Here is a 15,938-nt window from a genome sequence, read left to right as displayed (position 1 = left end):
GAAACCTGTGTTCAAAATTTTTTCCTCATAGTACATGGGATTACGAATAAAATGAGCCCAATCCGAAGGTGTGCCTCAAAAAAATTTTTTTTTTATCAAAATAGAGGATAAAAATGAAATATTTTTTATGGATTTTCTCATATACATGTAGGCACTCATGTATACAGGCATGCTCGAATATCTCATGCAAACGATCCTTAAAGTAGAATTAAAGCTCCTGATTAGAAAAGCATGACCAGTAGGAGTAGGGCTTGATCACAAAAAAAGGATTATCCAAAAAGGGACTAATCAAATCCCTACTTTATTTTCTGCTCAGGTATATTGATTTCTTCTGGGTTATCCAGATTTTGTTAGAGCTTTGTATCGATTGAGGCGTTTAGATTTTGTTATTGTACTTTTTATTGAACAAAGAGCTATATTTAAAAAATAGTAAATGATGAGAATTCTCCACACTCTAAATTATGCATCCATTCTAATTTTGACAATTTGGATTCAGAATTCAAGAAAAACCAGCCATGAGGGGTCTCCGGACCCTCGGTTAGAACGAAGTTTTATTCCCTTTCGGTAGACGTTTGCGGTATACAGTTCATATGATACAGTGTAAATGATTACGCATATGCCCTTCGTTGTACTCATACATGAACGTATAAAAATTGAAACAAATAAATAATCCTTATAAGTTGATAATGAGTATTGAATATTGCACATAATAAATAACAAAGTGTTATTAACATTCGTGAATAAAAATACGTCTCCTCAAAAAGATTAGGAGTTGTAGGTTAGTAGTGCGTTGTAGTTTAAAGCTGAACAAAATGGCCTTACAACTGAATGCAGGCGTTCAGCTACTGATGCACTTTCTATGAACTGTGTACCTTTAAATAAACACCTTCATTATTTATGAAAAAGTTAATAATATTCAAACATTATTTTGCTTCAATGATTTTACTCTCTTTTTTTTGGTATAAAAGTATAGTGAAAATTCATAACAGCCTTAAGTACTTATAATTCTTTCTTCGTAGATGGCTTAAGCAAGTCCATACAAATCATTCGAGTATTAGGCTATGACATTCAAAATACAATGAATTGTTTCAAATATGATCTCATCAGTCTATAAGTTTGTCACTCTTAGAAATAAATCCCACGAATTTACCTATTATGAAATGCACCTTCGATGCGTGCGTGGACAGAGAATGCTGCGTGCGGCAATGTATTTGCGTGATTCTGCCGTAAGTAGCTCAAAATTTAAGTTTAAATGATTGAAAAATCGTTTAAAAAAAAGTTGGTTAAAAAAATTCTTATTCATAGTAGTTCTACCTCAAATATGACCCACAACAAGTACACCCATAACAAATATCCAAAGCGATTCTACTACAAAGTTTTTGGGTCAAAAAATACATGGTTTTTTTTATAAGTCAATTTTAGTCAATCATCGAAAAAAATTCGTCTGCTTCTGATGCGTGTAGCTAAGCTATTTGCGTAGTTAAAGTGTTCTAACCAAGATTAAATGAAAGCTAAGATCGAACCCTATCGATTAAAAACAAATTTTGTTTCATTTAATGACTCCGTTCAAAAGTTATAGCTGTTTAAAGAGGAGCTATAAAAATCTTTAAAAATGAGATTTCGTAGGTTTTTGCCGGAAATTCGTAATTTAAAAAATAAATCCCCATAACTTTTGATTACTGGCACCAAATTCAGCAATTTTTTTTTTTTTTTCAATCAATAGAGCTTTGTTTCAACAGTCATTTAAGCCTATTTTAGACCACCTACTAGTGTTGGAAGTGGAATCGATATTCATCGATGTATCTCTCAAAAAAGGCCAATTAGACTAAACGCCGAGACATGTGTCTCATATTTTATACCAACAATACTGGAGAAAAAGTTTCGTAAAGTTCCGATACACGAAAGCTAGAAAAAGAGACACTTTCATTACTGAGGGGTATGGAAGTAATAGGTTCGGAAGTGGCATTTCGAGCTTTGGAGTACTATTACGGCTCGTAGAATTAACATGAATGGTTTTCCGCTTACAAAACATCTGTCTCCAATAAACAGTACAAAAAAAATCTTCTTTACCTGTATGAGTAACAGAGTGCTGGAGCCAAGAGGGAACGGAAGTGACAAAAATTTTTGTACACACGAAAATTGAAAATTAAAATGTGTTTCAATTAAAAAGATTAGAATTTTTGACAGCTTTTGCTTGTACGTTAGTCTTCTTATAATGTGAGACTAGAAAAGTGACCATTAAAAGATGTAACAAAATGCAACAGTGTGGTTTTCAAAGTGATTTTCGCTATAACCGACATTTTTGTTCGAACTATGGGACATTTGAAATTTGGTTAAAACTCTTGCTGATAGATTAAAAATAAATGTTGCGATGGCATGAATGTAACATACAACGTCTATACTTGACAATGTATGTGCGAGGACGTGGCAGAAAAGCTTCTTTTTTTCTAAGTAGTTGCTTTTAGGTGTGAAATTGAGATTGGGACAAGGTACGGAAGTGATATTTTGACTACATTTTTCTATTTATCCCTTTGAGGAGTCAATGTATGAGCTTGACAGTTTTTTCTAAGAAAGTTTAGCACTTTTAACATAACTTCACGCAATTTAAATATTCAGTTTTAGTTTTTTGGAGTAGCATGAGCTCTGTACACGAATTTGGCCACTTACGGCAGAATCACTCATATAGCTTTATACACAGCTGTATAACTATAGCAGGGTCAAAAAAGTCTTGTTACACTTTTTCTGGTCTGGCCCCCATCCGTCCAAAACTCATAACGCGAGAAAAAGAACTTCATTCTTAAAATAAAAACTACTATCTTAGTTTTTAACTACGCTAACCAGTAGTGACGTATCACTTCTGTTATCTTGTGGTTCTTATTTGTCTGCTCAAATTATCAACCAATATCAATGACCTTAGGCTTAATTTTTTGATGTGAAACATCTTATGGCGGGAAGTGAAACAACCGCATGAGGGGAAATATGCAACGAAAAGTCTGATCCACTCCTCCGTTGCTGTTCACCCTACCACTGAGGCCTCCTTCTCTCTCTTTCACTCTCTACATACACATACATACGGTGGAACTTGTACATCTATATATTCGTATAAACGGTAACTATAACTATTTCGTCGTGTATATATAGCTTTTTTTGGTAAAGTGTACTACCCGTAGATATAGCTACATAGAAGTATACATTTATATATAATTAAATATCATATATGTATTATGTATACAGCTGTTAGAATAAAAGTAAATTTATATTGATTGTAGTAACTGACATCTACTGTACGGCGTTGATATAACTCGTACGAGACATGATGAGAGCAAGAGTATAATTATATAGGAAGGAGATAATAGGCAGATGGACTATGGCCGTTGCCGGGTACGTACGCTCGCGTCGTGTCTCTCTCAGTTTCATGAGAGTAACTGTAAGAATGGTTATTAATTTTTATTCGTTATATTGAATAAACTTAAATATTAGTTAATCCGTTCTCATGATTGTGTTTGCTATCTCGTAATATATTTATTTTATCAACATGGTAGCCGAATCCGTGGTTGCAGTGTTGTTTGATTTTAATTTTGATTTTCATGGTTCTCTTTGGAGGCCGTGAACTTCAGAGAAGAGACGTGCATAGATGAAACTGAAAAGTTTAGAAAAGGTGTTTATCCAACGAAAAAAAGTTTGAGAAAATTGTGTAAAAGAGTGATCACTGATATATTGATAGTAAAAAGGTTTGTTCTTGAAGAAATAGAAGAATCTGGAAAAGGAAAAGGAACCAATTTGAATTTATCAAGGACAAAGAAACGGCCGCAAGCATAATGAATAAGTTCGATGAGATGTACTTAAAAAGATCTACTGCACTGCAAATATGTGTGAGGAACAAATTGGAAAGATTAAGATTAAAAAGTTTTGAAGAATCAAGAGTGTTTTTCACGGAGTTTGAAAAACTAATAAATAAGTTAAAAAGTGCAGGTGCAACGATTAGTGAAAAAGAAAAATTAAGTTATATGTTAAAAACTTTGCCAAGTTCATTAAGTTACATTGGTGATCTGATTGACGTTTTGAAAGAATCAGACCAGACAGTAGAATTTGTTAAAAGTGAAATCAAGATGCTTGAAATTATAGAGAAAGAAGAAAGAAGTAACAAAGATACAAGTGTGTTTAAGTTAGAGAGGAAAAAAGAAAAAGCATATTTTAAGTGCGGCAAGATGGGACACTTCCAGGCTCAGTGTACAAGCACGAACATGAGGCAAAGTGAGAATTCGGGGAAACTTTGTGGCGGTACACAGCAGAGAGGAAGTGGGCGCCAACAGCAACAACAAAGGGGTGGCGTGCAGCAACATGGAGGCGTGCGTTTGCAGCAACAGAATTGGCAGCACCGTGGCAGCGGCAGTCGAGGAGCTGGAAGAGGATATAGCGGCAGTTGGCAGCAGCAACAGTGACGTCAAGGCCAGGATCAGCTCAACGAAAATACAGGTTATGGTCAGTAAAATAGTTTTCGTACTGACGTAATAAAAGATTTAAAAGAAAATTTAAATGTTGAGGCCAATAATATTTGCGATAATAGTATTGAATGGCTATTCAATAGCGGTTGCTCTGATCATATGGTAAATAATGAGTTTTATAATGAATGTATTGACTTAAGAGTACCAGTTAGTGTAAAAGTGGAAGATGGTCGATTTTTGAAAGCAACAAAAGTAGAAAATATCTTAGTAACTTTTAATGATTTAAATCAAGAACTAAAATTGAATAACGTTTTATATGTTAAAGAAATGAATAGAAATTTGATAAGCTATGGTAAAGTTACAAATAATTATACAGTTATTTAAAAGTGTGACGCTTCTAAAATTTATCATAAATTAGGAGATCTAATTGCAGTTGCATATAAGAAAAACGATATTTATTTTTTAAATATTTTTGTAATAAGAAAAGAATGAAATATGACAAATAAATTTGAAAAATTAATGACAGAAAAAGAAAAGCTTCACAGAAAATTGGGCCATGTCAATTTCAACTATTTAGGAATAATGTGTGATAAACAATTACTAGATGGATTACCAGAAAATATTGAGTCTGACTATTTTGAATGTAAAATTTGTATTGAAAATAAAATGCATAATTTGCCTTTCGAGGATAATAGAGAAAGGGCAAAGGAAATTTTGGAAGTAATTTATACTGATTTAAGTGGGCCCCATATAACAACGGGTTATAATGGAGATAAATATTTTTTGACTTTTATTGATGATGATAGCAAGATAATTTAAGTTCTTCTAATTAAATCAAAGAGTGAGGTTTATGATCGTTTCATTGATTATATTAATACAACAGAAAAAATGACTGGAAAAAGAGTTAAAATATTAAGGTGCTATAATGGTACAGAATATTTGAATAAAGATGTTTATAATTTTGTGGGAGAAAAAGTAATTTTAATTGAACCATGCCCACCGTATGTTTATGAGTTAAATGGGACGGCAGAAAAATACAATAGGGATATTATGAATATGTCACGATGTCTACTAGCAGATGCTAATGTACCGAGTATGTATTATGCCTCAAATCGTGTCCAGAGCTCGTACGACGTTTTAAAACTAAAATTAATTATGCTTGCAGTGCCAAGACATATTAAATAATATAAATTCTCGAATGATTATAGATGTAACCGATTTTTTGTCTCTTTTACGAAGAAAATTGCAAAAATCACCTTAAAACGTCAGTTCCAACCCCTGTCCAAAACTCAACTTTTCAAACAAAAGACTCTCGCATGCCAAAATAAAGCTTTTTTCCAGAATTTTTGCACCGACATTATAAGCTTTAGTTATTATAGATTATATTTATACTGAAATTACAAATACTTTTAGCAAATAAGTAAGAACATATAATGCATTATTTTTGTTCCTCGATTTATATGAATGTTATGATCAGTTTAGAAATAGCTTTGAAAAACGCTTAATTTACTTCTGCAACGTCCCTTCACGGTCATTTTTCAAATTACATACTAACACTAGAAAATTTCACTGGCCAATGCCGCTAAAAATTAAAATCGCCGAGACTGGCGAGTGAATCATTTCTCGTTTTTTGTGTGCACAAATACTTTGGTCAGTTCCGACTCTCCCCTAAAGCAGCCACTAGGTTTACTTGAACAGGTACGTAAACTGAACTTTCTTATACTATTCGGCTATGACAGATACTGTATAAGCGGAAAAGTCAGTGAGTCTCCGTCTCGGACAATCCAAGAGCTTTAAAGCTCAAAATGTCAGTTCCGACCCTATCAGTTCTAACCCCCTGAAATTGATAATCAATTGTAGTTAAGTTTCTATATATTTTTAGGTTTTGAGTCATTAGAAATTCGACTTCTTATCATTGAATATTTGTTATTTACATAGTTATGAAACTTTATTTGTATGTGTCTCGGTAACAGTGTTCAAAGAAGAGCCAAAAAATCAGGATGACGATACATCGGAAAATTTTAATTTGAGGTGGAGTAGCAGAGTACCCAAAACGACGTAAATCGAAGCTGACTATATTTATTGAGTAAATAAATCTTTTTTTTACTAGAAGTCTTAGCAAACTGTATTTTTGAATCAAATAATTATAATTAAGTATAGGACTAAGTTAATAGTTGATGAAAAATTATGTGTTAAAATGTTAAAATATTGTTAATATTTTTATGAAATGTTAACTATTACTAGAATTCATAATAAAGAAAACTTTTTTTTAATAAGTTATTGTAGAGAAATTTTTTTTATATCAGTGAGAATTAAATATTTCGTATGTAGTTGCAGTCTTTGTTTCAATTTAAAAATTAAAAATATTAAGTTTAAATTGTAAAAAAAATAATAAACCATTCAAAAATTATTTTATTAAAATGGACATGTTAAAATGTATCCATACAAATTTTTTTCGAGACTTTTACAGTTACAAAACGAATTTTAAGTTTTTTTTACAAATAGGTCAGTTCCAACCCCCACCCAAAATCATAAATGCTGTATAAGTTTCGCCACTAATAGTTTGTAGCAAATTCATTGTAGATAATTCTTTTTTACATACTGACAAGCGATAATCAGCCATAATATATTTATAACGTTCAATTCGAAAAACCAAAAAATTTAAACCGAATCTGAGACAGTTACGGCGTAATTACCCTTACATTAAAAAGTTAGGATTTGTAAGAAGTAAAAATGATTGTTGTCTATATGTATTAACTGATGCAAATAAAACTATTTATTTAATTTTGTTTACTTATGACTTATTGATTTGTGGTAAAAATAAAACTAAAGTTAATTATATTAAAGGCTTGTTGTCAAAAAGATTACAGATGAAAGATCTAGGAGAGATTACGAGTTATTTAGGTATAAACATTGATTACAATTATGAAAAAGGAAAAATAACACTTGATAAAAAAAGATATATTGAAATGTTCGCAAATAAATATGATATTAAAAATTTAAAATTGTTTGCAATTCCGACGGAACAAAATTTAAAACTAGAACCAGCACAATCAGTATGTGAAGGGATTAAATTTAGAAACTTAAATGGATGTTTGTTGTATATAAGTTCAGGGACAAGACCTGATGTTAGTTTTTGAGTTAATTATTTGAGTAGATTCCAAAATAGTTATGATAAGACACGTTTTAAATATGCTATAAGAATTTTGAAATATTTATTTTTGACAAAAGATTTCAAATTACTTTATGAAAGGGATAATAGAGGTGATCTTATTGATTGTTATGTTGATGCTGATTGGGCTCGTGATGTAGTTAATAGGCAATTTACCACAGTGCAGGTTACGTTATAAGCTTATACGGTAATTTTTTGGAGATCGAGAAAACAAAATAGTATTACTAAATCGTCAACTGAAGCTAAGTATGTTGCGTTATCTGGAAGTGATTAAGAACATTTCAAGTGATTCCAAAATTGAGTTCAAAGAGCCTATTAAAATTTATGAAGGCAACAATGGTGCTATACAAGTCTTGCGAAATACGGTACCGTATTACTACGGAGTTTTACAACAAGTTTCAAATATGTTAAAACACATTATTATTTTGTAAAAGAGAGTTGTGTAAAAAATTTAATTGATTTGGTAAAATTTGATTCAAATGAAAATGTCGCAGATATGACAAAGCCATTAAGACGTAATAAGTTCGAAAATTCGGAGAAATGTTAAATGTAATATAAATTTAAGGAGGCGTTTTAGAATAAAAGTAAATTTATAATGATTGTAGTAAGCAAAATCTACTGTACGGCGTGGATACAACTCGGACGAGACACGATGAGAGCAAGGGTATGTGGGAAAACGTTCCAGGCCCGCCGTACAGTGGTCTCAAAAGCTGAAAAAATGGTCAAAATTCGTGCTTCCCCTGTATTTTGACTCAAAAAAATTGATTTTAGGCTTATTTTATTCGTAATAGGATTCTCTATAAGGATCCGTTTCCCTCGGATGTGTAACGACTTCGTATATATATATGTTTTTTAGCTATATATAGAGCAATTTTTGATGGTCAAAATACTCTGGACACATAATACGTTGTTGAAGTTTACTGATTCGTACAAAATTTTGTATACAGGGATTTTTGGGGCCGCTGATCACGAATCTAAAGTTAAATTTGCCAAACTCAAAATGGCAGATCCAAGATAGCGGACGAAATTTTCAAAAATCAACCCATTTCAACCAAACTTGGTATACGTACCAAAATGTATAGAAACTTAACTACAATTGATTATGAATTTCAGGGGGTTAGAACTGATAGGGTCGGAACTGACATTTTGAGCTTCAAAGCTCTCGGATTGTCCGAGACGGAGACTCACTAACTTTTCCGCTTATACAGTATCTGTCATAGCCGAATAGTATAAGAAAGTTCAGTTTACGTACCTGTTCAAGTGATAGTGACCTTATATGGCTGAACTACTATCTGGCCTGGCGCCGTCAGAAAATTTTATACTACCAATGTAAGCCAGGAAAAACAGCCCTGAGGGGCATGGGCAGCCATAACGGCTTCCTTCTCAGTGGTCGTGTTCCAAACGGCATCCCTACATTTTCCCGACTAACGATGAGTGGTTGGTGATCCGGGGAACCACCCGAAGGCAATATTTTTTGATCAGCGGCGTACGTACCTCATGTACGGTCTCCGTCCACAAAGACTTCGAGGGTAAAAGTCAAGCTAACCGCAGCTGGCTCTCCATCATCAAGAATAATGATAAGGAATGACTGGAAATTTTACCATTGGCCCTTTTCAGGGCCAATGTAAGCATTTACGTTCCCTATTTAATCATCAATCTCATCGGTCCTTTTAAGGGCCACCTAAGTTTAAATTACCTTGCCAACACATACATGCTTACAACGATTTCTGGAGACTATTCGTAAACTCAAAGGCTATGTAAAGCCGGCCACTATTAAACTAAGTCAGTCAATAACTGGCAGACGTCACGAGCACAGTTATTCGTCGCAAGGCAGGGAACCCTGGTAACGAACGACCCTATATTACCCTCTCGACTCTAAGCATTCAACCAGGAATCACCGATCCTCTCCAAGGTCTGTGCTGGGCGAACCTAACAGCTATGAAGGAAAAAAAACTTGAGTCAACGAGAGTCTCCAACGGGAAAGCATCACGAACCAATCTGTACTAATCTCTCCACCTTAGATTATCAAAACAACTGAGTCTGCAAAAAAAAGTGCTTTAGACACCAACGTATCCGACGTTATACCAGAAGACGTTGGGAAAGATCTCTACAACTAGCTCCAAAGCTTCGGACTTTGTAATTTTTCTCCCGATCAGTCTGGGGCTTAAACAGCAGGCTAGATAAGATAACCTTTAGGTATCCAGGCAGTTACAATTGCTGTAAGCTTTAGTCAGGAAACAGTTTACTTAAGAAGCCAACCGGTCTTTTTCAGGGCAATCGGAAGTGGAACTACCTTGCCAACAAATATATTAGAACGTAACAAAGTGACAGAAAATAGCCTTTAAGGGTCACAAAAGTCGCAAAAGGGTGAATTGGAAGGAAAACTTCAAATGTATCTAATTAATACAATTTCAGGCGTCAAGAAACCGACGCAGAAAATTTATCTAGATCGGAACAGCAGCCTCAAAATCGACAAATAAAGAATCCATTACGTGAGAGATCAGCTTTTCATTTTATCCTCACAGTAATCTCTTAAATCTTAAAAAATCTAAATTCAGGTTTTTAAATAAGAAGAAAATATATTTGTACTTTTGTAGCAATAAAAAATGTAGAGATTAAGCTCCAGGACTTTGTTGCTCTGGTAGCAAAGTTGTGCGACAAGAGAAAAAATATTTTTTTAAATATGTTTTTGAGAGTTTAAAATCCTATTATCTTTAAAAAATGGCCCTTTTCATAAATTACACGGGAGAAACTGCAAATCAACCGCTCCTTATGGCCAACGATTATTTTATGGTATAAGGAACGCACGGTACTTTTCAGCATAATTATATGTTTTTTTAATTTTTACAGCCAAATAAACTATATGGATTATGAATCTCGAGTCTAAAATACGAATAACTTTGAACGAATGTAGAAAACAGAAAGAAGAAAAGAAAAGTCAGTGTAAAGCGTCAAGATTTAAATAGTCAAGCGTACATGATAATACTTGAGAAAATAAATTAAACGAGTTAAAGAAAGAAAGGATAAGTAAATGATCAAGAAATTGACAATATTTTTCTAAAATGTAAAAAAAAAAATATTACCAACCACATATTTAACAAGTATTACTGTGCATTTGAAGAAAAAAAAACATACTCACGACTGTACGAAAATTAACATGCAATAACCAAGAAAATTGTGAGGTATGTGATTAAAGAAAACACAGGGTACTATGAGAAGAATTGTCATTTTATTCTTTATGATTTTTTAAAATTATTATTATTTTTCCGGCACTCGGCCACAATCAAAATAAACACGCGGTCAAGAATCCCTTTTCCTTCCTTGCCCTCTTGAATACAATTCAGATCCTCTTTTCCTTATGCCACCGCTTGGGACGCCTTCTAAAGGAGGAGCTTGTCGACCATATCAGCAACAAGCACAAACTTGCAGCAGAACAGGCTCGACGGCGCGGGCTAGTGGCAGATCACATGAAAAGAGGAAGAACAAGAGACTTGCCCAGATAGCGGGGCACTGCTCCAGTGGATACTTAGCCGGATCATCAGCAACGACATCGACCACGATGACCAGAAAAGAGCGGTGGCAGGAGCAACTAAGGCTGACGGCGTAGGTAGCACCAACTACGAGCGAGTGACGAATGTCTTCGCAGCACCTGCTCTCCAGTTCCCAAGCACGCGGGTTGCAAGACATCTTGAAAACGACCGTGAACGCCTTTATACCGGAGAACTATACGTCACACGTAGCTACACTACCGCGATATCCATAACAAATGAAGGGTAAGGGAATCGCATCGCCAGATCACCCAGGTAACAACAAGGGTGCCGTTAGACCAAAAAACGCGTAAAAGTCAACGATCAGACGCGTTCCTAGCTGCAATCAACGACAAGGAAATAAAAATGTTAATTGGGACAATATTAAGAGCAGATGAAAAAATACGCGTGAAGTAATCGTAACGAACCGTGTCTCAGGCAGTGAATAGGAGCCATCCCTGTAGGGTCTTGAAAAACTATGAGTTGCGCACCTTGAAACCGCCCAACACGGGTCACACTCCAGCACACAAATACAGGAACCAACTACAATAGGAAAACATTTTACAGATAGAAAAAAAAGAAAAGATAGAAAAAAAAGTACTTACAAGAGAGCAGCATCGGCACAAAAAACTCTTTTCAAGCACAGTACCCTGGAGGTTGCCGCATAAGCTACTATCAGAAGCAAAAAACTGGGACAGATGGTCCATGCCTAATCAAAGTTTGATAAATTTTACCAGTCGGTTTACAAAACTAGTAACGGTAACTTTAGAAATTTCCATCATCAAACTGGAGAAAAATGACCACGCAGCACGCAACAGAGTGAAGGCTGGTGTTGAATAAATCGCCCTTTTGAGCAAAGGCAAAGGATGCACTAGCGAGGCATGAAAGACCTGTTCCGTCAACACAGCGATCATTCTTTTGCATCCTAACCAGCTAATGAGGACGGGAAGGAGATGAGTGGGAAACCGTGGTAAGGGAAACAAGAATGATGTCAGTAATTTGGGAAAAACCGTCGGAAATTATGCATCTATAATAACTCACACTCCTTTTGGTTGTATCTATATAGCACCGTAATGAGCAAGTGAAAGTTAACACAGGTACAAGAAGCTTGTAAATATACTCGTAGATATAACACGAAATATAAGGGAATTAAAGCACTATAGGCAATCACAAAAATATGCGTGGATGTAAACACGTATGTATATAAGTATGATAACTTTCTTACTTTCCATTAATTTCCTATCTCCCTTTTCTCGGGCGCAGTAACACTACAATCAATAACTCTACAGTAGGTACAAAGGGTCGTTCAACTAGCTGAAACACGAGATCAACTTCAGCGCGCGGCGGTCGAAGGCGCTTCGCCAGAAGCCAGAAATGTACGTCGATCTCGCATACGAAATCATTCCTAATTGAGAATAATAGTAATGATAATGCTTATAATAATTCTAAGATTAATGATGATAATGATAATAGGAATGTTATTAATACCTATCATTATTATGATAACGGCAAACAATAACTCAGAAGTAAAAAAAGATTTTACTTCTATGATTCGGGTATTCACAAACAATACAAAAAACACTATACAACCACATCACTTTTGGTATATATAGGAAATTAGGAGACGAAGAGCGCTGACGAGGACGACTGCGACGGAGCCTCAGACGTGTTACGTACGATGGCATAGCTAAGCGTCCGTAGGCGCATCTGGACCCACTGTACAGAGATAGTGGGATTAGTGGGAGAGAAGGAAAGTATAGGTGAGAGGCAGGAGATGAAGTATTGTAGGTTCTCTCAAAGGGTAAACGCAGAAGGAAACGGTTCGATCTTCAAGGCGCCCATGTACTATGCGACTCTTCTCTCGCGTATTGATTAATAAACGACTCAACATAAGGTTCCTTGTATTTATTCCATGAGCACCCTGGAGCCATCATTTCTCACGTAACATATCAGTCTATATATCTTGAAGGTCTGAATATTCATGTAATCAATATCATTGGTGACCTAAAACTTTAATTTAAAAATAAAGATTACAAATTTCATCTCTTAAATATAAATTTTTTAATGATAGAATAGCTAAGAAAAAATTTTTTTTTAGTTGGTACAATTGTTCACACAATTTCAATTAAATGACCTTAATTAAAGTTCTTATTTAAGAAATTAATGAACCACTTGAAGAAACTATATTTCAACATACATAAGAATCTGATAATCTCTATAATGTCGAGGTATCCTTCTTAAACCTAAAAAATTTTGAGGAAAAAATGTTATATTCACTCCTTATAGTATTTATAAGAATTGAATTTTGAACATTAATTAATTTATACTAATTCCAAACATTATTAGATATCAATAAATAAATCTTCTAAAAATAGGAAAACACTGCTGCTATAGATAAAACATCATGAAAATGAGCAACTGCATAGTATCATAAAGAATAATATCTTGAAAAACTGAAAAAGTATAACTCCTATTAAACCTCTTGAAGTAAATAAAAAAATTAATCCTTAAAGTGATAAATTTGTAATATTTAATTTTTATTTTCTTTTATTTGAAGATGCTAATCATCTAAAAATTTTAATTACTGTAGGAATAGCAATACTTACAGAAGCTGATGTTAAATAAGCTCGAGTGTGTACATCTATTCTAATAGTAAATATATGATGTACTCAATCAATAAAACCTAATAATCTAATATGAATTATTGCATAATTTATTTCTATAATCCTAAATACTCCTTTTTTTAATCTTTCATTACAAATAATATGAGAAATTAATCCAAATCTTGGTGAAATAAAAATATAAACTTCGGGATGACCAAAAAATCTAAATAAATGTTGATGTAAAACTGGATCCCCTGCTCCTATAGGATCAAAAAATGAAGCATTAAGATTTCGATCAAATAAAAGTATAGTAATAACTTCTACTGATACAGGTAATGATAATAATAAAATTTCTGGTAATAATATTACTTATGCAAATAATGGTAATATTTCTAATTTAAAAATTGTAATATTTAAAATAGCAGAAATAAGATTAACTGATCCTATAATTGATGAAGGTCGAGCAATATGCAAAGAAAAAATGGATAAACTACAGATGGCCCTATATGAAAAACATTTAAAGATAAAGGATGATACACTGTTAGACCAGTTTCAGTACCTGATTCAACAAATATTTTATAAATTAGTAATATAATTCTTGGAGGTAAAAGTCCAAATCTCAGATTATTTATTCAAGAAAAAGCTATATCTGGAATTCCTATAGTCAAAAAAATTGAATAGTTGCCTTATCCTCCTGTTATTACAGGTGTAACAAAAAAAATCATAACAAAAGCATAAGCAGTTACTAAAGAATTATACATTTGATCATTACCAATCAAAGAACGTGGATTTGTTAATTCTAATTGAACTCAAATTCATAACCTTAATCCTAAAATTTCTGATCATATTCCAAAAATAAAATATAATACAGCAATATTTTTTGATTTGTTGGAAATAATTATGTTTTCGTTAATTTACGTAGTTTCAATTAAAAAAGGTAATTCTTTTCATATAAAAATAAAACTAATTTTTATACGTATCGAAAAATATAAATATTTTCTTAATAGTTTCATTATTAAATTATAAAATAAACTACTTGGATTCAAATTGTAAATATAAATGAAATAAATAATCTGATTAATATAACTGAATTTAATAATGCATTTTTTTAATAAATTTTCAAATGTGATAATTTAAAGATTTTATTAATTAAATTTCAACAAATAAAATTAGTTATACGTTTTTTAATTAAAAAGCAGTAGTTTTTATTATTTTTAATGTTACAAAATACACATGATAATCTAAATAATATAAAAAATAAAATTTTCCAAAAAAATACATTGTTACGTCCAATCTTCTATAAGTGAAGGGCGAAACTCGTAGATTTGTTCTAGAAAACAAGTAAATTTAATTTTTGTTCGTGAGGAAACAGCCATCGGCCCAAGGGCTTTATTTGCTTTTACTTACAGTACACTTTTCTTTTCAATCATTAACTCAGCGTTGTGGTGTTAGGTTTCGCTGCGTGATTTGTATGAAGTGGTGCTAGTGTGTCGTACTAGAGCTGGCGTTGACCTACTGCTTGAATTTATATTTTTTTAGTAAAGTATCTTATTCGTCAGTTTATCTCACGTCCTTGTTAAGGTCTTTGTCATACGTTGTCTATTTAATTTTTCTTCGAAATTCAAATTATTAATCAAGTAACAATTATGTTTCTATCAATTAAAATTTTGAATCTTGGAATATTTCATATAATTTATTAATTGGGATGTTTTTGAATTAAGAAAATAAATTTAATAAACAACCAAGTTGTGCCTTGTATCTGATGACTTAATAAATTTTAAAAAGCCGAACATAGTTGATTTCACAAATAGTATGAATTATAAAGTTTCAGATTCACATTACCAATGTTTATACAATTTTTAGTTTTTCTTACCTTAATTTACTACTACGATCGTTGGTAAGCCACTGCTTGCACGCACGCAGTCACAAGATCTTACAAGGTTGACCGCAACGATGATCCTAATCCTACACGAGAGTACTCGTGGCGATGACAATGAATAGGCTTCTGCTTTTAACGTCAGAACCTAAGTCAACGGTCCTTTCTTTCTTGTTCCTCCTTGATTCACTTTTCAGGCGAGTTTACAGTGGCCTGATTTGCCACGCTGATTTCTCACACAGATTAGTCACCTAACTAAGTCTTACATTTGCTTGAAATGCACGCTTTTAACACGTAGCTTAATCACAGAACTAA

At 33.2% G+C, this 15,938-nt stretch overlaps 1 protein-coding gene across 1 annotated transcript in view; it reads right to left on the bottom strand.

The window, feature by feature from the left end:
• The window catches only part of hfw (leucine-rich repeat domain-containing protein hfw), a 147,567-nt gene extending 131,854 nt beyond the window's left edge, over positions 1 to 15,713 (bottom strand). The window contains exon 1 of the mRNA XM_089595580.1: positions 15,621 to 15,713. The gene's annotated coding sequence lies outside the window, so the exon portion shown is untranslated. The remainder of the gene's footprint in view (positions 1 to 15,620) is intronic.
• Between the last annotated feature and the right edge of the window lie 225 nt (positions 15,714 to 15,938).

The sequence above is a fragment of the Copidosoma floridanum genome, unplaced genomic scaffold (assembly GCF_036245765.1).
Source record: "Copidosoma floridanum isolate Cflo_tuat_1 unplaced genomic scaffold, Cflo_Japanese_pri ptg000026l, whole genome shotgun sequence".
Taxonomy (NCBI): domain Eukaryota; kingdom Metazoa; phylum Arthropoda; class Insecta; order Hymenoptera; family Encyrtidae; genus Copidosoma; species Copidosoma floridanum.
Note: the sequence above shows the minus strand (reverse complement) of the source record. Positions and strands in the feature narration are given on the sequence as shown.